General features: G+C 43.2%; 1 protein-coding gene and 1 non-coding gene across 4 annotated transcripts in view; one reads left to right on the forward strand and one right to left on the reverse strand.

Annotated features, from left to right (window-relative positions):
* The window catches only part of ANKS1A (ankyrin repeat and sterile alpha motif domain containing 1A), a 220569-nt gene that overhangs the window by 1326 nt on the left and 191412 nt on the right, over window positions 1-27831 (forward strand). The window lies entirely within an intron of this gene.
* On the reverse strand, window positions 21193-21302 carry LOC125996811 (U6 spliceosomal RNA). The gene has a single exon (XR_007491485.1). It is a non-coding gene; the product is annotated as a U6 spliceosomal RNA (small nuclear RNA).

The following is a 27831-nucleotide window of genomic DNA, read 5'->3' on the forward strand; positions in this document are numbered from 1 at the left end:
GGCTTTTGGAGGACCCCCTCAAGCCCCCCCACCCCAGTTCTGCCTGTCAAAATTTCTCCACTCCTTAGAACAGTGCTCTTTCAGTGGTCCTCAAACTATGGCCCGTGGGCCACATATTGTATTTATATCTGTTTTGTTTCTTCATTGCAAAGTAAGATATATGCAGTGTGCATAAGAATTCGTTCCTAAGTTTTGTTTTTACTATAGTCAGACCCTCCAGTGGTCTGAGGAACAGTGAACTGGCCCCCTGTTTAAAAAGTTTGAGGACCCCTGTTAGATGGTAGATGAGATCCACTGAATAAAAAGTGTCAGAGAATGATTTATTTCTAATGAAACAGGACGGCTTTGCTGTGGTTGTTCAGAGAGTGGAATCATCACTTTGAGGTGAGATCATGGAAGTAGTGCGGGCCAGGATGAGTTAAGTTGACTTACAGGTATGAGGATTTGGATGTGGGAAGATGAACGGTAAAGTTTGGCGAGGATGTTGCAGGGAGGCCCTCACGATCAGGATCTGGAGAGTGGTGAAGACTCACGTGGTGTTAAATGGGCAAGTCCACCTGCTTTGGAGTGTTTGGACCCTTTAAAGGGAATGAATCAGGGTGCCACACCTCCAGTTTTCAGTGTGAGCCCTCCATTCACAGGTGCTCAGAGTCTGGTTTTTTCTTGAGTTCTTTGGATGCTGCTGCACTTCTGATGTTGGAGACTGGAGAGAGAGAGAGAGAAAGAGAGAGAGAGAGACTGGAAGTTTGGAGGCGCCTGTCTGGAATGAGATGAATGAGAGTCGCAGTCTTGGGAGCTTTGCTTGCAACGCCTTAAGCCCCAGGAAACTGATGTGATAGATGAAACTTTCACTTTGTTCCTGCCTTCAGTACAGGTCCACTTTCCTCTCTCCGTGCTCATTAGGAAATTTGGAATTTTGCTCGATTTTATTTTGGGCCTCATGCTAATATGTCTGGGCCCCGTTGGCAAGAATGAATAGTGTTTCTATTCCCAGCTCTAGAGAGATGACGGCTCCGGACTTGTTTCTGCCTCTGTTGTACTGCCTGAGTCTCTCATCCCTGTGACTCCTAGGGGCAGGGAGGGTCTGCAGGCACTAGTTAGAGTAGGTGTGTCATTAATTAGGCGATTCTCCTTCAGCCTCATGAAAGAGTTCTGAGCAAATTAGACCATGAATTTAAATAATCCTAGGTCAGCTTGCCCTCCTTTATTCAGCTCTGAAACTAGGGTGCTTATTCCCTACCTGAAGGACCCTGGTAGTTTTCCAAGAGTTACAGCATCAGAGCTGCAGATTTGGCCTTTGTTTTAGCTACTTGAGGGCCTACCCTCAAGAGAACCATTGTCTGCCTTCTACCTTGATTGTTTGACTTGCAACCAAGTCAGTCAAGCTGGCAGGAGCAGGAGCTTTCAGCTACAGTGGATAAATGTTGCAAACAGACACTATGTCTATTCATCTGTTTTGATAACCTCATCCCTACCTCCCCCTTTCACAGAGTCTTTGCTTTTCATAAGTTCTGAACTGCAGTCTTCTCTCACTCCATCCCTTTCTTAGTATCTTAAAGCCTTCCCTAATGACCCCAATACACACACAGGCCTCCCCACAGTTTCTATTTCTCTGAAACCCATCATTGGGAGGGCACAGAAACTCATCAGCTCATTCTTACTTTGTTTGCATAATTTGGTAATTTGTGGCTTTGACTTGTCAGTATACTTTGGATCTGCCAGTGTTTCTTATCAATGGTTAATATACCCGAGAATCAGAAAATCAGCAAAGAAGACTTCTAGGGAAAGAAAAGTATTTTGAACTTTATGTCTGCCCTGTGCCTATTTAAATGTACATTTATTCAGACAGTATATATATTTGGGGGGCCCATACCCGACAGCGCTCAGGGATTACTCCTGGCTCTGTGCTCAGATATTGCTCCTGGCGGGCTCAGGGGACCATGTGAGATGATGGGGATCGAACCCAGGCCTTTTAGGAAGGCAAATAACCTACCGCTGTGCTATCTCTCTGGTCCGGAGAGTATGTTTTTGTGCTTTAGAACTCTTGTTCCAGGGCCTGGAGAGATAGCACAGCGGCATTTGCCTTGCAAGCAGCCGATCCAGGACCAAAGGTGGTTGGTTCGAATCCCGGTGTCCCATATGGTCCCCTGTGCCTGCCAAGAGCTGTTTCTGAGCAGACAGCCAGGAGTAACCCCTGTGCACCACCGGGTGTGGCCCCAAAACCAAAAAAACCAAACAACTTTTGTTCCAGAACAGCCCTCACTCGGCTCAAATTCCCATTCTGCTACCATCACCTACAAACGCAATCCCTTTAAGCCTCAATTCCAACACCTGATGTGCGTTTTAAGAACTGTCTTGGACTGTCTGTATAAGAAACCAGTTCCTGGTGCATTGTCCGTGTGCCCTGTTGGCTGTCATCAATTCTGTTTTTGTCTCTCCCTACTCTGTGCCACCTACTGTGCTGTGCTCATTTTAATGCTGTTCTTTTCATCCTGCGAGTTCTGCTTTCCAATATATGGCAGATTAGTAATAGCAAATCAGGGAGAGTGTCTGCTCAGGCAGGCACGTTAGTGCCACTTAGTTGCCAGATGTCGACCTACCATGTCCTCTTGCCAGGCTGACTACTAGTCACCTTGCAGAATTGATCTCCAATCTCGCACATAGTAATTAGGTACTCTGTCAGGGACTGATTAGTCCCTTCCTGGACATATGGTCTGTTACCTTTGAGCACTGATGGTATGCATGAAAGAGTGTAGATATATTTTTGTAACTAGTTGGCAAAAGATAGAAAAATCTGGGGCCGGAGAGATAGCACAGCGGTAGGGTTTGCCTTGCGCACAGCTGATCCAGGACGGACGGTGGTTCGAATCCCGGTATCCCATATGGTCCCCGGAGCCTGCCAGGAACGATTTCTGAGTGCAGAGCTAGGAGTAACCCCTGAGTGCCGCCGGGTGTTGCTCCCCAAAACAAACAAACAAAAAAAACAAAAAAAGATAGAAAAATCAATTGAAATCTAGACAGATTTTTTCTCACTCCCCAATAATTTGAGACTAGACACATAAATCTATGTATACATGATCATATACTAATCATATACATTCTCAAATGTCATAGAGACATGTATCTAGTCCTACACTCCTTGTTTAGGCCCCAGCAGCTTGTGCTGGGTGCTATAATTTCTGTTTATTATGGCTCTTGACCATCAAATAAAATTCAAATCTCTCTGTCTCTTGTCTGTCTGTCTGTTTCTCTTTTCTTTATGGACTATGCCCTGGCTGGGGGAATCACTCCTGACTGGGCTTGGGGACCTTATGGTATGCTAGAGGCTGAGATTGTGCTCAGGTGCAGCCTTACCACTGCACTAAAAATCAAAATTTTTTTCAAGATATCTTGCTCAGGAAAGTAAGAAAAAAAAGTTTCAATTGAAAAATGACTCAGATTGATTTTGTTATTAAAGAAAAAAACAAATAGATTATCATTAATCTAAAATGTCTTACAGAACACAGGTTTTCAGAAACAAACAAAAAAAGGTATCAGCGGGATAGTACAGCAGGTGGGACATTTGCCTTGCTTGTGGTCCACCTGGATTTGATCATCAACACTCCCATATGGTCCTCTAAGCCTGCCAGGAGTGATTCCTGAGTCCAGAGCCAGGAGGAGTAAGCCCTGAGCACCTGGGGGTGGGGGAAGGGGGCAGTTTGACCCAGAAAATGAAACAAGCAAACAAAAAGAACATAAGTTTAATATTTCCTTTCCTTTCTTTCCTTTTATTTCCCTTTTCTTTGTGTGGGTGGGTTGGTTGGGTGGGTGGGAGGTTTAGGCCAAGCCTGGTTGTAGTCAGGGCTTATTCTTGTCTCTGTGCTGAAGGACCCACCCACCATATGTGGCATGAGGGACTGAACTTGGGTTGGTCCCATGCAAGGCAAATTCCATACCTTCTGCAATATCTCTTTTTTTTTTTTTTTTTTTTTTGGTTTTTGGGCCACACCCGTTTGACGCTCAGGGGTTACTCCTGGCTATGTGCTCAGAAGTCGCCCCTGGCTTGGGGGGACCATATGGGACGCCGGGGGATCGAACCGCGGTCCTTCCTTGGCTAGCGCTTGCAAGGCAGACACCTTACCTCCAGCGCCACCTACCCGGCCCCGCAATATCTCTTTGGTCCCTGCTTCATTTTCAGTTGTTGAATGGATGCTTTCAGTTTGTAGGTTTAAAAAGTGTTAAAATACCTTTTTTTGGGGTCTCATATTATTCAGCCAAGTGTATCAGCCAAGCAGATACTCAGATTCTCAAGTAATGAGAAGTTTGATATGTTTATCATGATAAACATAATAATGGTTCTCATGATCTTGCTTATTTCTAAGGAAGTTTGAGAACACAGTCACACTTGGGTTAAAAAAAAGAATTTCATCCATCAGAAGGAAAGGCAACAAAGAAAATAAATCTTTTTTTTTTTTTTTTTTTTGGTTTTTGGGTCACACCCGGCGGTGCTCAGGGGTTACTCCTGGCTGTCTGCTCAGAAACAGCTCCTGGCAGGCACAGGGGACCATATGGGACACCGGGATTCGAACCAACCACCTTTGGTCCTGGATCGGCTGCTTGCAAGGCAAACGCCGCTGTGCTATCTCTCCGGGCCCAGAAAATAAATCTTAAAAGAAAATATTCTGTATACTAGCTTCAAATTATAACTCTAATCATGAGCCATACTAGTGTATATATATAGGTGAATGTATGTAACTAATATAAGGGCCATATTCCTGGGTTTAGTAGCACAGAGGGGCTGAGCCAGACATTAAGTGAGGAATAGATTGTCTCATTGTTTAGGAAAGTTTCATACTTAATTTCTAAAGCATGAGAAAAGTGTCTCTGGAGCCAAGGAGGCTTGCTGGGGAAATTGGAAGACATGGAGACAGTAGCACAAACTGGGTTCTGATCTCTAATGAGTTTTTGGTTTACACTTTAAGGAGGGAATTGCTGTGGGAAGAGGGCGGGGAGGGCAGCATCAGAAGCTGACCTGAGGGGACCTGGGAATGAAGTAGAGAAACTGTAGAGCACTGTGTTTGAGACCCTGGTATCTTCCCCCACTAACCCCCCTCCAAAAAAAAAATAAAAAAGATTGTAATACAAAGATCTGAGTTTCTCAGTGATCCAAACTAAGGAGTAAGAAAATGAAGAAATTTAAAAAATGGACTTTCATTTTGGGACAGTAACACAATTTACCAAATGTCAGAAGAAATGACCTTTCTTTAATGACCTTTCCCAGGAGAGTCACAATTATTTTCTTTTTTTCTTTAAACCAGTATTTCTGTCATTGGCAACTGCAGGTGGGGCAGGGGTGGGGATGGAGCTAGCAGGCTGTCAGGAGCCCCTTGATATGCATATAGCACCAGTAAGTTTGGGAACCTCACACTAACCCTGGATGCTTTCTAAGCCACTGAGTTTCTTTGGGATTCAAAAACAGCGGGACTGTCCCAGTCACCTCAATGATTATGGTGCACTAGGGTTTGAATTCAAGACCATGCACTTGCCAGGCACGTGCTTTAAGCCATTGAACCCTCTTAGGAACCCTCATTCTTTGTGTTTTTGGTGTTTTTTTTTTCCGTTTGTTTTGTTTTTGGCCACACTCCATGGTGCTCAGAGGTTATTCCTGGTTCTGTGCTCGGAAATCACTGCTGGCAGGCTTGGGGGACCATATGGGATGCTAGGAATTGAACTTGGATTGGCTGCATACAAAGCAAATGCCCTCCCTGCTATGCTGTTTGTTTTGTTTTGTTTTTGTTTTTGGGTCACACCAGGCAGCGCTTAGGGGTTACTCCTGGCTCTAAGTTCAGAAATTGCTCTGGGCAGGCGAGGGGGACCATATGGGATGCTGGGATTCGAACCTCCATCCTTCTGCATGCAAGGCAAACGCCTTACATCCATGCTATCTCTCCGGCCCTTTTATTCATTATTTTTAAGAAAAATTAAGGAATCAAGGAATTTATGCTTAATAAAACATAATTAGAGCAAGAATTAGTGCTCAGTTAGAAGTGTACTTGCTTTCCTGTGTGGGGTCCTCACTTCGATCCCTAGCACTGGGTAATACAGTGGGGTCAGATTGCACGTGGCTTGTCTTGCATGTGGCTGACTTTGGTTCAATCCCTGGTGCCTCATATTGTTCCTTGAGCCTGCCAGGAGAAATCTCTTGAGTACAGAGTCAGGCGCTGCAGGGTGTGGCCCAACAGAATAAAGTTACCCCTATCCTACTCCCCCCCAAATAAAGTTAGTATGACCGTTTTATTGCAGTGGCTTTTATTTCTCTCTCCCCTCCTCTTCCTCCTCCTGGTTCTGTAACTTGAAAGTAATGGCTTGACAGCTTTTTTTCTCATGTCATCTCTTTTATTTTGTTCTCCTATTGTGTTAGATTTCTTTGAACATGTCTATTTTGAGTAAAATGATTTTAACATCCTAAGGAAGAAGGCAACATTAGCCATGTTGAAAGGGCTTGGAGGTGGGTTCTGGAAGCAGGATCTCATGAACTGTGTAAGGTTCTGCTCTTTTAAGAATGCGAGAGCAAGACAACAAAATAGAGCACAGTTATCTACTAGTTATTGAGAGCTTCTGCTAAACCTTCCTAATTCATTAAGAGCAGCTTTAATTCTCTTTTTTGAAACCTAATTTTCCCCCCTTCTCTCATCTCATAGTTATTGCAATATTTGAGGCTCACACACTTGTTTTGGTGCCACAGATAACAAGGCATTACTGAAGATGTAATGTGGTGATGTGGGCCATGCTAGGGATTAAATTCACAGTCTCATATATGCAAGCAAGATGTTCTTCCACCAACCCACATCCCTTGGCTCTCTAAAAATTTAATTTTTAAATTTTGGGGCCATACATGGCTGAGCTCAGGATTTACTCCTGACTTGTACTCAGGGATCACTCATGGCAAGTTTAGGCATCATATGGAATGCCTGGAATTGAACCTGGATTGGCCACATGCAAAACAAGTGGTCAGGGAGATACAACAGTGGGGACCCTGTATAGTCCCCCAAGCCCTTCTAAGAGTAAACCCTGAACACAGAGCTAGGAATAAATTCTGAGGACAGCCACAAGTAGCCCAAAAGAAAAAAAAAATTTGGGGGGGGAAGGGGAAGTACCTAATTTTAAACTACCTAAGTCATCTATTGTAGTGAAAGGTAATGTAATAGAAGTTCCGTAAGTCAGTGCTATCTTTTTCTGAACTCTTCAATTGAGGTTCGTTATTTTAAAATCTCAGTTGCAGGAATTAGAGACAGGAAACAGTGAGCAGTCTGTGGTCTGAAGAATTTGATTTGTTTCCAGTCAGTTTCAGCATGTTCTCCTGCTGGAAGGTTTTGGCCCCAGTGAAAGTTGTGTCCTTGGCCAGAAAGATCTCTTCCGAAAGTTCCCCTCCTTGGTTTATTCACCCCAAACAGCTGTGAACTTTGTTTTGCAGAAAGGAAGTCAAAGCTGTTTCTGCCCTGCTCTTGTAGGAAAGTAAATAGCTAGGATTTACTGTCCAAAGACACCAAGGAGAACCCAAAAGTAGATTAGATAGTGGTGAGTTTTTATTTTTTCCCTTGGGAATGCCAGGCTTCCTGTGAGAAGGAAATTGGTCTGTTCTGGATAGATCTCAGAAAACGTTCCCCGCACTGATTTCCAAAAGATTACTGGGAGACTTTCTGTGGTATAGAAAATTCATATTATTACATTCATAGGACATTTTCAAATAACTTTGGTGTGGTTAGAGTTAATGGGAGTAATACTGGAAATTACATGGTATAGCTTCATATTTATCCTTTCTCAGTAATTTGTAGATCAAGTTAGTTTACTTTACAAATCAAAAAGAATTTTTAACAAGTCAAGTTGTCTCTATGATGCTATTATCACTAGTAAAGACAATGGCTGTGATCCAGGCACCAGAGCAGCTCCGTGGCTCAGTGAATTGATGAGGGTTTAGAGTGACCATGAATGGTCAGCTCTGCTCTGTGACCTCTGAGCACTGTCAGATGGCTAATGATTCAGGGATGCTCCCGCCTCCTGCCACCGGAACTAGTCAGATGGGAAGGTCACGGTGGCTCTCACAGGGCATGCCAAGGACTGGGGAAACCTTAGCTGCTAAAGTCATCTGATGGCAGCCCAGTGCCTGCTATTTTTGAGGAGTCTTGCATGATAATCTTGTATGCTACAGGCATATTTTCTATTTGTTTTGGTTTAGGGACCACACCCAGCGGTGCTCAGAGGCCACTTCTGAACCAGCACCTCCTATATGCAAAGCATATGCTCAGCCTGTTGCTCTATCTACAATGCTTCAAGGGGGGGAGGGCAGAGCGATAGCACAGTGGGTAGGGCTCCATCCCCAGCATCCCATATGATCCCCCAAACCTGCCAGACCTAGGAGTAACCTGAGGCTGCCAGGTTTGGCCCAATGCCTCTTCCCTCCTAACCCCAATAAATAAAATGGTTCCAAGGACATTTGAAAAAAATTTGCTGTCATATCTTGCAGTGCTCAGGTATTACTCCTAGTTCTGTGCTCAGGAATGACCCCTGGCAATACTCTGGGAACTTTATGTGGTATTGAGATGTAAACAGGGACCAGCTACATGCAAGAAAAGCACTTTGAGCTAGTGAGAGCACAGTGGGTAGGGTGTTTGCTTGCACATGGCCACCAGGGTTTGATCCCCAGCATCCCATATGGTCTCCTGAGCACCCAGGAATGACCCCTGCATGCAGAGCTAGTAGTAATTTCTGAGCACTGTGTGGCCTCCCCAAAACAAAAACAAAAACAAACAATAAAAGAAAACATGTGCACCTTAAAATCCTCATACTAAAATGCTGCCATTAGCAAATTTATAATAATTGCAAATGGAGGCACCCAACCCTTCAAGTATGACTCTCTTCCTCTTTATAAACTCTTCCTTCTTCTCTCTGTCCTCTTCCTCCTCCTCCATATCCCAGGGGCCTTACACATGCAAGATCCTTCTGTTGCACTACATGAGTTCCAGTTTTTAAGGCTTAAATATGGTAATTTGTGTCAAAGTTACAAACTAATGGAGATTCATAGTCTTGTGTTTAAAACATTGGTGCCTAACACATTTTAGAATCTAGGATTTTGCAGATTTGGGAAGTTGTTACGGTTCCTCTCTCTATTTTTTATAAATCAGGAACAATATCAAGAAACTTAAGTCTGTTTCAAGCTCACTTTTTTTTTTTTTTTTTTTTTTTTTGGTTTTTGGGCCACACCCGGCAGTGCTCAGGGGTTACTCCTGGCTGTCTGCTCAGAAATAGCTCCTGGCAGGCACGGGGGGACCATATGGGACACCGGGATTCGAACCAACCACCTTTGGTCCTGGATCAGCTGCTTGCAAGGCAAACGCCGCTGTGCTATCTCTCTGGGCCCAGGTTCACTTTTTTTTTTTTTTTTTTTGGTTTTTGGGCCACACCCGTTTGACGCTCAGGGGTTACTCCTGGCTATGCGCTCAGAAATTGCCCCTGGCTTAGGGGGACCATATGGGACGCCGGGGATCGAACCGCTGTCCGTCCTATGGTAGTGCTTGCAAGGCAGACACCTTACCTCTAGCGCCACCTTCCCGGCCCCAGGTTCACATTTTTTGACTATTTCTTCCTAGGGACTGTTGTGTACTTCTTGTGGGCTAGTCTTTTGCATTGTTGGATGTTGACCATCATTGGCATCACTACCTCAGAGTTAATTATTTTTTTGTTTTTGTTTTTGGGTCACACCCGGCAGGGATGACTCGTGGCTCTACACTCAGAAATTGCTCCTGGCAGGCTTGGGGGACCATATTGGATGCCGGGATTTGAATTATGCAAGGCATACATGCAAGGCAAACACACTACCTCCATGCTATCTCCCCGGCCCCTAGAGTTAATTTTTAAGTTTACAAACTGACAGTGTTGTCATTCTGTTTTACCATTTTTACTTAATAACAGAAATAACTTTTAAAGAGAAGCCTCTTATCAACCAACTGCTAAGTTACTTACCCTGAGGTATAGTTTATGCAGGAATATAGAATTCTTTTCTCTTACTTACCAGCTTTCAGGTCAAATTGGTTTTCTAATAGTCTTCAGTGGTTTTTTAGAGTTCTAACATTGCTTTGTAAATATCATTACACTCCTAGATATTAAATATACTGCTTCATTAAGGACCATTTACAAATGTGCTGAGATATTTAGACATTGACAATTTTACTTTAGTATGGAAATTAGTTGAAATGGTTTGTAATGAAGTGGTGTGTGTGAACTTTAATTGAATGATATTTCAATGAATGACTCCCCAGTAGTTCATTTGAGTTCAGTGCAAATAAAATGTTAGTTAGTTTTGTTTTTTTGGAGGACTGTATCTGTCACTGTTTAAGGCTTACATTGGCTCTGCTTAGATGGTTTTTAGGGAATCATATGTAGTACTGAGGATTGAACCTGGGTTGACCACATGCAAGGCAAGTGCCTTCCCTCGTTTTATGTCTTCAACACCATGTTGTCAGACTTTTTCATACTAACATTGGAGTTAATATGATCTCTTATTAAGTATTCTGAGCACATTTTTCTGTTAATATGAATTTCTGACTTACTGACCTTGGAGCTTGTTCCCATATTTCTGACTTCTTGTTTTGAGAGCTGTGTACTTCTCGTTCTGTTTTAGAGCTTCACACTATGTGAAAATATTATTTTATGGGGGCTGGAGAGACAGTATTGCAGGTAGGGGGCTTGCCTTGCCTGCAACCAACCTGGCTTTGAACTCTGGCATCCCATGAGATGCCCTGAGCACAGCCAAGAGTAACCCCTGAGTGTAGAGCCAAGAGTAAGCCTCTGAGCATTGCTAGCATGGCCCCCAAACAAAAAAAGCAGCAATCATGATTTTTGCCATGTTTCTTTACTACCTCCAGCAGTGCTCTGGGGTTACTCTTGAGACTGTACTCAGGAATCATTTCTAGTGGTTTTTGGGGCACCATATAGGATGCTAGAGATTGAACCTTTCTACCTGTGAGTCTCTCCAGCACAGGCTCTTAATCATGTTTTATCCATTGGCTTATGTCATTGAAGTGGGAGTGGGAGGTCAGGTCCTTGAGCCTTAGATTTGCCTCGTGACTGGCTATACAAATGTTTTATCTGTGGAGTCAACTTAATGATCTCTTTTCTTTCGCGTTATTGGGGCATTGAACCCAGGGTCTCACTCAGCAGTGCATTCACTGTGCCAATGAGCAGCTCTCCAGTTCCTTAGTGTCCATTTAAAAATGATAAAGCAACACCTGGAACCTCTTCCTTGTTTTCCTTCTGATTAACATTGGAGTTAATATGATCTCTTATTAAGTATTCTTAATTAAGTGTTCGGGACAATCGAGGTTCTTTTGAGATCTTGGTCTCTGTGAGGCAGGGGTAGCATCCAGCTCCATTATCCTAACTGCTCTCATAGCACCTCATGTTGAACTCTCAAAGTCTTCATAGAGCATTGCAGATAATTAAGATGAAAAAGAAAACTAAATAAGGGGCTGAAGAGGTAGTACAGCAGGCAGGGCACTTACTTGCCTTGCATATGGCCAACATGCAAGATCCAATCTCTGGGACCACAATAATCCCCTGAGCCCCACCAGAACTGATCCCAGAGTGCAGAGCTAGGAGTGTGGTGGGGAAAAAAAAATGACATATATGAGAAGAAGTATATGGACTCATTTACTGTGAAGGGAAAGGGCATTAAGCTTAATTCCATAGTGGATGGCACATGACTCTTGCAGGACTGTGGCTGTGGCTTTGGTGCCATGTATTCAGACCATCTGTTGGTGACACGGGTCACGTCTCTTTTTCAGTGCAGATGACATGCCGTGAGGCATGGTGGTTCATTGAGTCCTTACTGGAATGCAGCCCTGATACATGTCTCTCCAATAATGCTCCCAGCATCTATTGAGTATTCATTGATAATGAATTTGCCGCATAAATTTTCATCTTCGGAAGGCATTTCTAAGTGCTTGTCATTATTAAGATTAAGATGGTCACTCCTCGGGCTGGGCGGTGGCGCTAAAGGTAAGGGGCCTGCCTTGCCTGTGCTAGCCTTGGACGGACCGCGGTTCGATCCCCCGGTGTCCCATATGGTCCCCCAAGCCAGGAGCAACTTCTGAGCACATAGCCAGGAGTAACCCCTGAGCATTACCGGGTGTGACCCAAAAAAAAAAAAAAAAAAAAAAAGATGGTCACTCTGAGGCTACACAAATAGCTCCATGGACTGAGTGCATGCTTTATGTGCCAGAGGTTTGGATTCAGTTCCTAGTCCCGGAAGGCCTCCTGAACACTTTGGGAATGACCCCTGAGCATCATTAGGTGTGGTCCCCAGAAAAATTATAAAGAAAAAAGTAGATTAACTTTGGGTTAGAAGTATTAAGAGGGGGCTGGGCGGTGGCGCTAAAGGTAAGGTGCCTGCCTTGCCTGCGCTAGCCTTGGACGGACCGCGGTTCGATCCCCCGGTGTCCCATATGGTCCCCCAAGCCAGGAGCAACTTCTGAGCACATAGCCAGGAGTAACCCCTGAGCATTACCGGGTGTGGCCCAAAAATCAAAAAAAAAAAAGTATTAAGAGATGTATCTTTCATGTGCCTCTGTGGTGACTTTTACTGATTTTTCTTTTATTTTTTTCTTTTTGACCACATCTGAGTAGTGCTCAGGGTACCCTGTGCTTGAAGGATTCTTGGTGCCAGAGATCAAATCCTAGTGTCTTTGTTTCGTTTTTCCACCACTCCAGTGATGCTTGGGGTTACTCCTGGCTCTGCGCTCAGAAATTGCTCCTGGCTTGGGGGACCATATGGGATGCCGGGGGATCGAACCACAGTCCATCCTAGTCTAGTGTGAGCAAGGCTGACACCTTACCGCTTGTGCCACCGCTCCAGCCCCCAAATCCTAGTGTCTTCATTGCAAGGCTGTGCTCAGCCTCTAGAGCTAACTTTCTGACTCTGCAGTTTTAATTTTTTGTCTTGTTAGCAATTTTAATTTTTTAGGGGACATTTTAATTTTTGATTAATATTTTTTTAAATTGAGTCACCCTGAGATAGTCACAAGTTGTTCATGATTTTCAGTTACACAGTGTCCCAACACCCATCCCTTCACCTGTGTACATTTCCTGCCACCAGTGTTCTCAATTTCCCTCCTGCTTCCCCCCATGGCAGACATTTTTTTTCTCTTTCATTCTCTTTCCTTTTTTTCCTTTAAGGCACTGTAGTTTGCAATATTGTAGCTAAAGCAGTATCATGCATATCACTTTATCTCCTTTTGCTCTTAAGGGGCATTTTATTTTAGGAAATTGCAAGCTGTTCTACCCTGAGAAAAGAGAAAAAGTGGCACTGTTAATTGGAAATATCAAGTAATTTAGATAACTGTAGTGGGGTGACATATACCTGAAACATTAATTTTAACAGTTTTAAATCAGCTTAGAAAACTATGCAAACTAGTTTATTTAAAGGAATTATTTTATATAACTTTTTTTTTTTTTTTTTGGTTTTTGGGTCACACCCGGCAGCGCTCAGGGGTTACTCCTGGCAGGCTCAGGGAACTATATGGGATGCCAGGATTCGAACCGATGACCTTCTGCATGAAAGGCAAATGCCTTACCTCCATACTATCTCTCCAGCCCCATATAACCTTAATATACCTTATGTAAATATTTAACTAAAATATTATTGTCAACATGTAAACCACTATGATCAAAATAAAAATTATATTATAATAAAAAAAAGAAAGATACTTCTGAAAGGGGCGAGTTCAGCTTGTACTATGCTTTTTTTTTTTTAAATCTAAATGAACCAATTCTGTTGACTATTTCCTTTTCATCTGAGTAAGCATTCATTGTGATCTTTTTCTAACACTAGCCATTTCTCAATTTCCTTTACCTTTTATATAATAGTTGAGACTTTCCTACAAGAAGCCTGATGACCAGAAAAGATTATAAAATTGAGTAGATTAGTTTAGGACTATTTACATGAATCACTGGAAGATTCTTAGTTCCTAGTGTTTGTTCTTAGGTATTTGGGTCTTTGCTGAGCCTGGAGAGAAAGAAGGCTCAGTCTTGGCTGTGCTATAACTCTCAGGTAGACTCCAGTTTACTGTTTTTTCTTTTGATCCAACCTGTTGGAGTCAGTTCATTGACACTTATTCTGATTGAGTTCAGATGCTTGACTCTTGTTTCTTCAGTCATAATAAAAATACCAGGTCCAGGTAGTTGAATGGCAAGCAAAGTCCTTGCCTTTAAGTGTGAGGCTGAAAATTTGGATATGTGTGCAAGCACATGGCCTCTGGTCATTGCAGCCACAAAAAGGGAAAAAGAAAATAAACAATTAAAACCCTTGCTGGACTGATAGCACAGTGGGGAGAACTTGCATGTGGCTGACCTGGGTTTGATCCCTGGCATCCCATGTGGTCCACTGAGCTTGCCATGAATGATTTCTGAGCACAGAGCCAGGAGTAATGCTTGAGCGCTGCCATGTGTGGCCCAAAAAACAAAACAAAAAGAACAAAAGCAGGTTTTTTTTTTTTGGGGGGGAAGGGGGGGACTCAGGAGTTACTCCTGGCTATCTGCTCAGCAATCGCTCCTGACAGGCACGGGGGACCATATGGGATTCTACCAACCACTTTGGGTCCTGGATCGGCTGCTTGCAAGGCAAACACTGCTGTGCTATCTCTCCGGGATTCTACCAACCACTTTGGGTCCTGGATCGGCTGCTTGCAAGGCAAACACTGCTGTGCTATCTCTCCGGCCCCAACAAAAGCAGTTTCAATCCCCCTTTGGGCTGGATTCATGGCACAGTAAGTAGATACTTACTTTGCATGTAACTGACCCAGGTTCAACTCCCAATATCCGATCTAGTCCCCCCTGAGCATAGAGCCAGGACTAATTAATCCCTGAGTATTATTGAGTGTGACCCTAAAACAAGACAAAACATTAAAACACTTCAAACTACAATGCCAAGTTCATCTCCTATTGCAATATTTGAGGTTGTTAACTCATAGCAGCAGTTGTTATTCCAGGTTGTGTTGTAGGTAAATGCGTACCTGTATATTTGGAGGAGGATCAGTTTCACTTCTTCAGCACTTACTGCTCTGTACCAAGAGTCTTATTTATATTTTTTCAGTTTACCTTCATAGTATGCTTCTGAGGTCATTGCTATTATTCCCATTTTACAGATGAGAAGCAAAGATTGAAGGTGAAGTTTAGTGACCAACTCAGGGTCACGGAGTCACATTTAGTCAAGAGTCTGTCTGTCTCCAAACTATTACTTATCAAGTGCTACATTTGAGAGCAGAGAGATAGAACAGGAGTTAAGGCTTGTCTTGCATGATGACCACGGTTTGAATCTTGGGTACCACATATGATCCCTAAGCACAGCTGGGAATAGCTTTTGATAGTTGTTAAGTTCGGTCTGGTCTCCCCTATAGTGGCTCAAGAGGGGCTGAAGGGTAATATTTTTAAGTAATTTGGTGAGTATAATATTTTTCTTTTTATCATTATGTGGAGATGTATATTTCAGCATGTCATCATCCATAATAACATGAATAGCAATAGATTGTCGAAAGACATAGAATCCAGTAAAAGACTTTGATTAAATATCCAGGAGACCAGTATAGATTCAATTAAACACGGGATTAGGATATTGATCCACGAAGGGTTCATGGCTTTGATCCACAGGATCACAATTCTGTGGATCCCAGAATCCCCAGAGGATTATTACTCACCCTGTCCTGGGTGCCAACTATTACTGTTAGGCCTGGACCAGTAGGAGAGGAGGCAAAAGACAGCAGGAACCAGGAGCAATCAGGCAGGGACCATCCAGCAGGAACAGCAGAGTCCCCTTGCCCCCCACCCCTCAGCGCATCAGCCCAGGCTTTTTCTATCGTCACCTGTAGAATTGCAAGGGGCGGGCTTCTGGTAACTGATGTCTTAACCCTTAAAGGGACAGTAACATTCTTACGGCTGAACAGGCCATAGAGTTTGTTTCCTTGTATTTCCTCCCTTTTCCATAGAAGGATGACAGTTGGTCAGGAGGTATAAGAAGCCTGGTCTGATGTGCTGGGGGTGGGGGCGCGAGGAGATACAGTTGCTCTTGCTGGAATCACTACCTGATTGCTGGAGAAACTGTTTGCCAGACTCCCTTCTCCTACTGTCTTTTGCCTCCTCTTCTACTGGTCCTTGCCTAACAGTTAACAGCTGGCGCCTGAACAGGGATAGTAATACTCTTATGGCTGGCTGAGCAGGGCCCATTCAGTCTCTATTTCCTTAAACACACCCACCTCCCAAAGATGTTTTGTCTACTTGGAGAATTCAGTTTCTTTGCCTGGAACTCAAACATTTCTTAGTATATGCTTAAGTAATATTTAGCCAAATATTATACCAGAGTAATTAGAGATTGAGTTATTTTGAATTAATAGTTGTTCTAGGGCCAGAGATATAACACAGCAGTAGGGCATTCACCTTGCACATGGCTGATCCAGGATGGACATGATTTCAATTCCCAGCATCCCATATGGTCCCCCTTGCCTACCAGAAGCAATTTCTGAGCGCAGAGCAAGGAGTAACCCCTGCCACCAGGTGTGACCCCAAAACCAAAAATAAATGTTTCTATAAAACTTATTTTGTGCATACTCTGTTCTACTCATCTTATAAATAACAACTCATTTTATTTCTGTAGCAGCTCTGGGGAATGCATGATTTTCTGATTAAGAAACTGAAACACAGTGAGACAGAATCACTTAGCCAGCACAGTAAGTTAGTAATTGGTAGAACTTCATTTAAAGTTCTGGTAGACTGGCTCTGAACTGAGATTCTTCCATTTTTCCAAGAATATAACTGTGATTTCTTCAGAGCTATTTGACTACATAAAGGAAGAAGTTCATTTTTTGAAAAATCATTGACAGTTTCCCTGGAAAATAGAGGAATGCCTTTCAACACCAAATTAATATGTTATTAATTTAGAGGATATAAGGAAATGCCTGTAGCTCATGAAGAAGAAAAACCTTTATACTGTTTCTCCAAATGCTTCTTCCAAAAATTTCTATTTCTCTTAAACAGGTTCATATATTATTATTATTAATTTAATTCATGAGAAAACTGGATCCTCTCAAGTTCAAAGTTATGAAAACTTGGGGCTGGAGTCATAGTACAGAGGATTGGACTCTTGCTTTGCATGCAGCCAACTTAAGTCAATCCTTGGCACCCCAGAAGGTCCCCCAAGCCCACCAGTAGTCATTTCCTGTGTTCAGAGACAGGAGTAAGCCCTGAGCACTGCCAGGTCTGCCCAGAAACCAAAACTAAAAGCAGAAAACAAAGTCGTAAAAACTTGGTTTGGACACATGATGCATTATCAAGGTCAGAGCATATCAAGAAAAGTAAATCTAAACAATTGGCAAGAAGCCAGAATTTCTGTGTATTATTTATTCTGATTATAATTACAAAATTCTGTTTTACTATTTTTGCTTTCCCTCTTCCTTATTAGTAAGACCAAATTTATACTTTCAAATAATCAATATATGCCCATAAAATGATTTTCAGAGTCTTATCTGGCTGGTTCAGTTGATTGTTGATGCTAGTTGGAAGATTATGGGGCAGGAAATGTTATTTATCATAAACTGTGGTGTGTTCATTGCCACAATCCAATGATACAGGTATTTGTGCTTTGTTCCCTCATGAGATTTAAAGAGGCTAAGTGACTTGTCTAGTACTGAAGTTTCTGTTAACAAGGCCTTAGAATCCTATTTTACATGTTGTTCATAGTTCCAGAGGATGCTTAAGTCCCCAGGTAGAAGAAGAAGGAAAGGGTAGTAAAATAGAAGGAAAGATAGTATTCTGAGTATCGCTGAAAATACCTATGGATCCTGTATGCTTAACAGTAATAAAATAGCTGTATTACCTTTTACTATAGTTAAAATACCTCACATATTAAAATTGGCAGAAATTGCAAAGTTGTTGCTTTATAATATATTGATAGATCATAAATGGCATGTGTAAGACCTATCTGGACAATAGTTTTCTTGCTAGTAACTTATCAGCAGTCCTTTAACTATTTTCAGCAGACCCCAATTAGATGAAAAGTTTTTGGATTGGGGAGATAGCTCAAAGGGCTAGTGCATGTGGAAAGCCTGGGTTCAATTCCCAAGTACCTCTTGGGTCCCTGATTGTGACTCTTGGGTCCCTGATTGCTCTGAGCAGCAAGCAGAGAGTGGTGCCTGAGCACCACTAGGTGTGGCCCCCAAACCAGGGATGAAAAAAATTTTTGAAGTAAATGATTAATAACAGTTTAGTGTATACAAAGAACAAAGGTTAAGGTGTTTGCCTAGCTTAAAGCTGTGGCCACACACCGGTTTCAATTCCAGCACTGATATGGTTCCCTGAGCAGAGAGTCAGGTTAGGACCCTGAGCACTGCTGGCTGTGGCTAGTGTCTAATGCTTCTCTGGGTATGTGACCTAGTTTTGGAGCATTTACCTTGTATGTGTGAGACCCCGGGTTCAATTCCCAGCACTGTGGGAATCGGGGTAAGCGATAAAGAAATCAGGATCTATTGTTTTGGAATTGTTTAGCTGACAAAATTGATAGACTTTTCAAAAAAGTATCGTTTTTTTTTACCTGTCATGTTCTTTAGATTCCTTATTATCTGTAGTTACAACCCTTTAAATTCAGGTTTATTTTTATTTTTTTGCTTAATATCTACTCTTATTTTGGACCAGAGACTCAGCGTTAAGAACCTTGTGTGGGGCTGGAGCAAAAGCACAGTGGGTAGAGGTTTATTTACCTTGCACACAGTCATTCCAGGTTTGATTCCCGGCATCCCATATGGTTCCCCGAGCCTGCCAGGACTGATTCCTGAGTGCAAAGCCAAGAGAAACACGAGTGCTGCCGGGTGTGGTTCCCCCCAACCCCAATAAAAAGAACCTTGTGTTGCATGTGGCTGTCTTTGTGTTCTACCCTCAGCACCGTATATGGTCCCCAAGTACCATCAGTTGGTGACCCCTGAGCACAGAGTCAGGAGTTGGTAGCTCTTGGTGCTGCTCAGGAGAAGTTCCTAGCTCTGTGTTCAAGAGTGACCCCTGCTGGTGCTCAGGGACCAGTATGAAGCACCAGAGATTGAACGTGGGTTGGTTTTAAGTAAGTAAGTAAGTAAGTAAGTAAGTCAGTCAGTCAGTCAGTCAGTCAGTCAGTCAGTCAGTCAGTCAGTCAGTCACTTGCCTTACTTCCTACACCATCTTTCTGACCCTAAACTTTACTCTCTTGTTAAACACATATTTTATTTACTGAAAGAATTGATGAAAGTGGTAGCCTAGGTACTCGAGCTTCTTTTCATTCAATGGGAGACATTTATAGTCAGTGATTTTATTTAATTAACTTTTTTTTTGAGCCACATTCTGCTGAGCTTAGGACCTACTCACTGTTCTTTGCTCAGGAACCACTCCTGGTGGTGCTCAGGGGACCATAGCAGTGCTGGGGATTGAACCACTGTTGATTATGTGCAAGGCAAGTGGCTTAACCCCTGTACTATCTCTTTGGCCTAAAGTGACACTTCTGTTAAATGAGTTTTTATAATCACTTAAAAATATCTGTGCTGGGGGCCGGGAAGGTGGCGCTAGAGGTAAGGTGTCTGCCTTGCAAGCGCTAGCGTAGGATGGACCGGGTTCGATTCCCCGCCCCCCGCATCCCATATGGTTCCCCCAAGCCAGGGGCGATTTCTGAGTGCATAGCCAGGAGTAACCCCTGAGCATCAAACGGGTGTGGCCCAAAAACCAAAAAAAAAAAAAACCAATAAAACAAAAAACAAAAATATCTGTGCTGGGGCTGGAGAGATAGCATGGAGGTAAGGCATTTGCCTTTCATACAGAAGGTCATTGGTTCGAATCCTGGTATCCCATATGGTTCACTGAGCCTGCCAGGAATGATTTCTGAGCATGGAGCCAGGAGTAACCCCTGAGCACTGCCGGGTGTGACCCAAAAACCAAAAACTCAAAAAAAAAAAAAATCTGTGCTAGGGGTCAGAGAGATATTTATGGGTTAAGGCATTTTCCTCTCACATGACTGACCCTTATTCAGTCTCCAATACACATATAGTTTCCTGAGAACTGCCAGGAATGAGTCCTAAGCACCACTGACCACCAGGAGTATCTTTATTTATTTATTTATTTTTGGTTTTTGGGTCACACCCCGAAGCGCTCAGGGGTTGCTCCTGGCTCTATGCTCAGAAATCGCTCCTGGCAGGGTCGGGGGACCATATGGAATGCTGGGATTCGAACCACTAGCCTTCTGCATGTAACGCAAATGCCTTACCTCCGTGCTATCTCTTGGGCCCCCCACCAGGAATATCTTAACACTGCCTCCTCAAATCTTTGTTGGGACAGGGACCTAGTACAAAGGACTGCAGTTGCATGTCTGGCTTACATAGGGCCCCAGACTTGAATCCTGGCACATATGGCCCCCTGAGGACTGCTGATAGTAGCCCTGATGGCTCCTAGCATGTTGAAGGCCCAGGAAAAAAAATACAATAGCAACAACAAATACCTGTGTCTGTTAAGTAAAAAGTAGTTCTAATTTTAAGTTTGATATAAAGCTGCAGTATTAATGAAATGATACAGAGAGGGGCTAGAGGAATAGTACAGCAGATAGGGTGTTTTTTCCTGCAATTAATCCCTGGGTTTCAATGGCTCCCCAGAACTCCTCTAGGAGTGATCCCTGAGCACAGAGCCAGGAGTAAGTCCTGAGCACTACCAGATTTAGCCCTAAAACCAAACCCAAAATACAGAAATGAAGCAGTAAAATCTAGGTGCAAGATTCTTGGGGAAGGGGGATTGGTGTTCTCATTTTAATCTGTAAGACTAATTGCCCTTTTTTGGGGGAGTCATACTTGGTGATGCATAGGCATACTCTTGCCTTGGCACTCAGGGATCACTCTAGATGTGTCTTGGTGGTGGGAAGCATATGGAGTGCTGGGTTGGTTGCATGCAAGGCAAAGCAAGTGCCCTACCTGATATACTATCTCTCCAGTCCCAAGTGTGCATTTAGTTTAATATTGATGCAGTCTAGTTGGCTTATTTGGTTGTGATGTTTATTATTCTAATAATATGAGTTTTCCTGTAGCCTTTTTTATTTTTTGCTTCTATTATTTGAAATTAAAGAGTTTTATTTAGAGAAATAATAGGGGTCAGATAACTGTGTTGGAGAGACAGCACGGGTTTTTCCAGAGGGGTAATTGCGTATTATTCTTGCACAGGGGCCATGCTAATCTTATCTGTATCATTCCAATTTTAGTATATATGCTGCTGAAGCGAAGCATTCCAGAGGGGTAATTGCTGAGATGTACATCTCAGGTCGATTTGTGGGTTTTTCTCTAGAGTGGAGAATGTGCTCATAGCCACTGCTTTGAAATTATTTATTCTTGGTTATTGGGCCACAATTGGCAGTGCTGGTGGGTTGGGGTGGGGTTATACCAGACTCTGTGAGAATCACCTTGGTGGTGCCGGGAGGACTTTGTGAACTTGGACCTCCTAGATGCGATAAATATACTCAATCCATTCAACTAGCTCTTTGGTCTAATTTAAAAAAAGTCTCTTTACTGTGTAGTGATTGAACCCAGGAATTCACACATGCTTTGAATTCACTCATGCAAAGCATATGCTTTACTACTGAGCTATATTCCCAGTCCCACACATATTTTGGGGAAGTGAGGGGCCTTTAAAGCATTACTTGGGGAGCCCAGGGTCTTCTCTAGCTATACCTGGCCAAGAAGGGTGGGGTATTGGTGGGAGGATGTCGGGCCCCCAACAGTCAACATTTGGCCTGAGGATGCAGCACTATGTGTGTGACCTGTCTTCCCAGCCCCCCAAACAAATTTTGATGAAATAGATCACTGTGAGTTCAAACTACAAGTAGGTTTTTGAGAACCAGTGAATATTAAGTAAACACAAACATTGCTCTTCATATATATGCATCTATATTTAAAAAAAACATAAAATATACTGTTATGTGAACACATATACTAAATTGATATACACCAACATACATGTTTTACATAGATGGATTTATATTAATATTTTGTAAGCTTATTGTACTTGCAAAATTGCTGTATATATATTTAATGCTATATATAAGATGCTTCCTGTTGCTCAAGCTGTTATCTGAGTTTCTTTCGCAAATGAAATAATGAGGTCATTGGAGTCATATGATGAATCTGGTTGGCATCAGACTTTCTCATTACCAGGTACAACCTCCCATGAACGTGGGAGATTTTGACATTTAGAGGCTGGACGTTGTGCTTTAAAAATATCATTGTTTTGATTATGATTCATATTTGTTCTAACTTTGCTCTCTTGGTACTTATGCTAAGAAGATAGGCTTAGGGCCTAGAGAGATAGTACAGAACATAAGATTTGATTTTCAGCACTCATATGGTGCTCTGAGCCCCATCAGGAGTGACTCCTGAGCATAGAGTTGGGAGCAAGTCCTGAGCACAGAACCTGGACACCGCCCACATGCACACACACAAAAGAGATAGCTTGATCCTTGGATTCCTGTGACCATGAGTTTAAGTAGAACAAAATCCAAGTTGTGTTTCCCCCTCTTTGATTTATTTAATTCAGGGGTTTCAAACTCGCGACCCATGGGCTGTTTGCGGCCCTTCGTACAACATTTTGTGGCCCTGCCCTAGAGGAATCTTCTTTTGTTGTGTTTTGTTTTTGTTGTTTGGGTCACACCCCTCAATGTTCAAGGCTTACTACTGACTTTGCACTCAAGGATCACCCCGACTTTGCCTCCTGCGCCCGCAGGTAAATTGAGTTTGGGACCCCTGATTTAATTATTTATTTAATTTTTAGCTTTTTATTTCTGGATGTGTAGGTACATCCATGGGCAAAATCCTTACATTTGAATCAAGTCTTCAGTTCTTCTTGTCCGTAGAGTGTTAGTTTGTTTTATATAGGTGTGTCTGGCTTCCTGGAGTTTGGAAAGTACATAAGTCTGTTTATCTTCTGTTCCTCCACATCTGTAGTTTGAAGGGAGGAGGACTCGGGTTAAAAGGAAACAAAAAATACTGTCTTTGGGAGTCCTTTTTCTCTTCGGGGGCCTTCTGCCGAGGGCTACCTAAACCACCGTCTAGCTGGAAGATCCTGGGGGAAATATATAAATATATCCATATATTAATACATATATTAAAAATTATTTTTGGGTTTTTGGGCCACACCCGGCGGTGCTCAGGGGTTACTCCTGGCTGTCTGCTCAGAAATAGCTCCTGGCAGGCACGGGGGACCATATGGGACACCGGGATTCGAACCAACCACCTTTGGTTCTGGATCGGCTGCTTGCAAGGCAAACGCCACTGTGCTATCTCTCCGGGCCCATATTAAAATATTTTTTAAACTTTTCCTGAACCTTAGTTTCCATAGTCTTAAAAATGACTATGGTTTGTAGTGATGTCTTGCTGGAAATCACCTTCTCTGGAAGGTTTATGTGGCATGTTTTAAGGTAGCTCCAAAGTCTGAATTGGGAAAGAAACTAACTACAGCTTGTTGCAGTCTTACTCTGCAGAAAGCTTCCAGGCCTTGTCCAACAGGATAGATCAGGAGAAGAGGAAGTCTGTCTCCTCACTGTCCAGTATGTAAGTGGACTCTTGCTCTCTGTCCTTTGTGCTTTTTATAAACAAACGCTGATTAGTACCTAATTACTATTTGTTAAGCATATTGCCGGAGGAGAAACTTATGAATATAAAAATTGCCAGGCCCCTCCCAAAGAAATAGAAATTTCATGGAGAAATGGTTGTTCTAGAACTGGGGCAAGGGCAAGAGAAAAGCTAGGATCATGTCAAAGAACAGAGAAGGCTGCTCTGTGGTCAAAGCTAAAGCCGTTTGAATAACAAAATAAATAAAAGTAGTATTGAATGATAAGCCAGAGCACAACATATCCATAATTAATGACATAAATTTATTCACACTTTTATGTTCTTCCTTTCAGAAGTTAAAATGAACAAGAAATAGGGGCCTAGAGAATCCTCATTAGAACAGTAGAGTATCTTTACATGACTGAAACCCAAACACAATCATGTATGTAATAAAGTTGTTTAAATAAAAATATTAAAAAAAGGGCCCGGAGAGATAGCACAGTGGTGTTTGCCTTCCAAACAGCCGACCCAGGACCAAAGGTTGTTGGTTCAAATCCCTGTGTCCCATATGGTCCCCCGTGCCTGCCAGGAGCTGTTTCTGAGCAGACAGCCAGGAGTCACCCCTGAGCAACGCCGGGTGTGACCCAAAAACCAAAAACAAACAAACAAACAAACAAAAGAACAGTAGAGTTGTTGCAGGCAAGATCCACAGTGAGGGCTAAAATGAGTGAGTAAAAGTCTAAGGAGAAACAGGTTATTAGCATGGCTTCAAGCATTTTGAAGCAGCTAAAATACCTATTAATTACTATGGTGGTCTCAGCAACTTCCTTAAATAAAAGCAGCGTTTCAGTTTCCTTCTCTTGGGTGTGTGCCGGATCCAGAGGCTGACTTCCAAGTAGAGTATGGAGGGACCAGAGAAATAGTTGGATGGGCTGGAGCACTCATTCTGCTTGCCATTATTCTGGTTTTGAGCCCTAGTATCACATGGAAAGAGAACAGAGTTCCTTATAGTGGAGAAGCAGGCCATCGCCAATGGTAATTAAGTGGTGATTAAATCATTGATCAATTATCCTGTGATAGAATCTGATGAACAAAGCTATTTGTCTCTTGTATTCTTCCTCCAAATCCATTGCTTCAATATAACCAATAGACAACTTTAAGTTGAAGGATAGTCTACAACAGTCTTTGCAAAAGTGCTCACCACTCAGAGTGTTGGACCTATCCAGGGAGGTAACAGTAACCTGGCATACAATTAGGAACTGGGACACATTATGTTTCTTTGCTTAAAAAAGGTAGATTTCCCAGTAGGCACTGAGTAATTTTTCCAGAAAAAACCAAACGGCTTGTGAGCCTCTGCTTGATAGTTAGTACTTGGAGAGTGACAGGCTTGCGAGTGACCTGGAGACCAAGAATGAAGAAACAGAAAAGGGACAGGGCATAAACAAGGGGGTAAATCTGAATCATGTAACTCATTGTTTGAACTCACCGCAATTTTTAAATTTTGGCCACACTGATGTTGCCACACTGATGTTCTGCCTCTTGGTTCTGGGCTCAGGGATCACTCTTGGAGGGAATTGGAGGGGCTCTGTGTGGTACCAAGATTCCAATCTGAGTGAGCCAAGTACAAGGCTAGCACCTTAACTCTTTTACTATCTCTCTGACCCTCAGCCCTAATTTCTGTTTTTATTTATTTTTTGGGGGGTCACACCAGGTGACTTTCAGGGGTTACTCCTGGCTCTGTGCTCAGAAATTGCCCCTGGCAGGCTCAAGGGACTATATGGGATGCTGGAATTTGAACCTGGTTCCTCCCGGGTCAGCCACATGCAAGGCTGCAAGGCAAACACCCTAAAGCTGTGCTATCTCTCTGGTCCCCATCCTAGTCCTAATTCCTTCCTTCCTTCCTTCCTTCCTTCCTTCCTTCCTTCCTTCCTTCCTTCCTTCCTTCCTTCCTTCCTTCCTTCCTTCCTTCCTTCCTTCCTTCCTTCCTTCCTTCCTTCCTTCCTTCCTCCCTTCCTCCCTTCCTCCCTCCCTCCCTCCCTCCCTCCCTCCCTCCCTCCCTCCCTCCCTCCCTCCCTCCCTCCCTCATCTCTCCCTCCCTCCCTCCCTCCCTCCCTCCCTCCCTCCCTCCCTCCCTCCCTCCCTCCCTCCCTCCCTTCCTTCCTTCCCTCCTTCCTGTAGCGCTCAGGGTTTACTTCTGGCTCTGAGCTCAGAAATCGCCTCTGGCAGGCATGGGGGACCATATGGGATACCGGGATTCGAACTATCGTCCTTCTGCATGCAAGGCAAATGCTCTACCTCCATGCAATCTCTCCAGCCCCACTAGTCCTAATTTCTTAACTTTTGTTCATTGTAGCAAAGATATGTAAGATGTTAATACAGGGTAAATTGAATATATAATCTTTGAGCTGTTATCTTTGGGACTCCTTTGTAAGCCTAAAATTATTTCAAAACCAAAAGTTGGGCCCGGAGAAATAGCACAGCGGCTTTTGCCTTGCAAGCAGCCGATCCAGGACCTAAGGTGGTTGGTTCGAATCCCGGTGTCCCATATGGTCCCCTGTGCCTGCCAGGAGCTATTTCTGAGCAGACAGCCAGGAGTAATTCCTGAGCACCGCTGAGTGTGGCCCAAAAACCAAAAACCAAAACCAAAAAAACCCCAAAAAACCCAAAAGTTAATGAAAACCCTACCTGTTAGTGACTCCAGAATCAACTATTCTGGGTTCAGATCTTTTGTTTTTCATTTTTGGGCTACACCTATTTATACTCAAGGCATATTCCTGACTCTGTGCTCAGGGGTCACTCCTGGCATGTTTGGGGAGCTGTACGGGATGCCAGCAATTGTATACTCAGGGATCACTCCTGGCAGGTTCAGGGTACCATATGGGATGCTGGCAGTTGGACTTCAGTTGGCTGCTGGCTGCATGCAAATTAAGCACCCATCTCTCTTAGTTATAATAGTAATAATAATTTTTTTATGAGCTATACCCAGTGGTGCTCAGGCGTTAATCCTGGTTCTGCACTCAGAAATCACTCCTGGCAGGCTCAGGGGACCATGTGGGATGCCGGAAATTGAACCCGGGTCCACCGGGGGTTGGCTGAGTGCTAGGCAAACACCTTACTGCTGTGCTATCGCTCTGACCCCATCAACAATAATTATTAAAAGTCACCTTAGTAGTCTTTTTCCCCCCTGAAGTCAAAGAGAGGGTGTTAATATCTAATTCTTATTTCTTTGTGCATGACTCTTGGGTATGTAGATTTGGAATCAAATAATATAGCAGTTTCTCTATTACTGAGTACCTTATTCTTATGTTGATCATTAGGGTAAGAAAAGAAGCCTTAATATATATGAGAGAGAGAGAGAGAGAGGTAGAGAGAGGTAGAGGAAAGGAGGGAGGGAGAAAAGAGAAGAGAAGAGGCAGAGGGAGAGGAGGGGAGGGGAGGGAGAAGAGAGGCAGGCCAGGTATATGAGTAAAACATGGTCCTTGAAGATGAGAAACCGCTATCAGTTTGTACAATGAATGGATGTCCAGGGAGTGTGGCCCATTCCGAAGACAACAGGTAGTTGGTGAGAAGGAGGGGGTAGGAGAGATTTACTGAAGACCTATCATGCCATTTAAAAGAGTTGGATTTACTCTAAAGGTAAGACTCACTATAACTTTTTTTTTTTTTTTGGTTTTTGGGCCATACCCGGCAGTGCTCAGGGGTGACTCCTGGCTGTCTGCTCAGAAATAGCTCCTGGCAGGCACGGGGGACCATATGGGACACCGGGATTCGAACCAACCACCTTTGGTCCCGGATCGGCTGCTTGCAAGGCAAACACCGCTGTGCTATCTCTCCGGGCCCAGACTCACTATAACTTTTGGGGAACTGGATTGAAGGGTTAAGATTCACCAAGAGTGCAAAATGCATAGGATCTGGAAGACATCATTGAGAGGAAGCCACATTGGAAAGACCGTCAACAAGGGGAATGAACAGAATTGGCTCTGGTGTTGCAGTTGAGAGGCTAAGTTCTCCTATCACTAAATGGGATTTAAGTAGGTTTTGAAAATGGGAGATGGAATTTTTTTGTTCATAATGGAAATAAGTTTTTTTTTTCTTCTTCTGTGGTGTTTGCTTTAATATAATCCCATTGCTTATTTGGAGTCCTTAGGAGTTGTAAGCAAGGCCTACAGTGGGGGATAATTTAAAAAAATCTGCCCTATCAGTCTATCTTTTG

This window comes from Suncus etruscus, chromosome 18 (assembly GCF_024139225.1).
Source record: "Suncus etruscus isolate mSunEtr1 chromosome 18, mSunEtr1.pri.cur, whole genome shotgun sequence".
Classification (NCBI taxonomy): Eukaryota; Metazoa; Chordata; class Mammalia; order Eulipotyphla; family Soricidae; genus Suncus; species Suncus etruscus.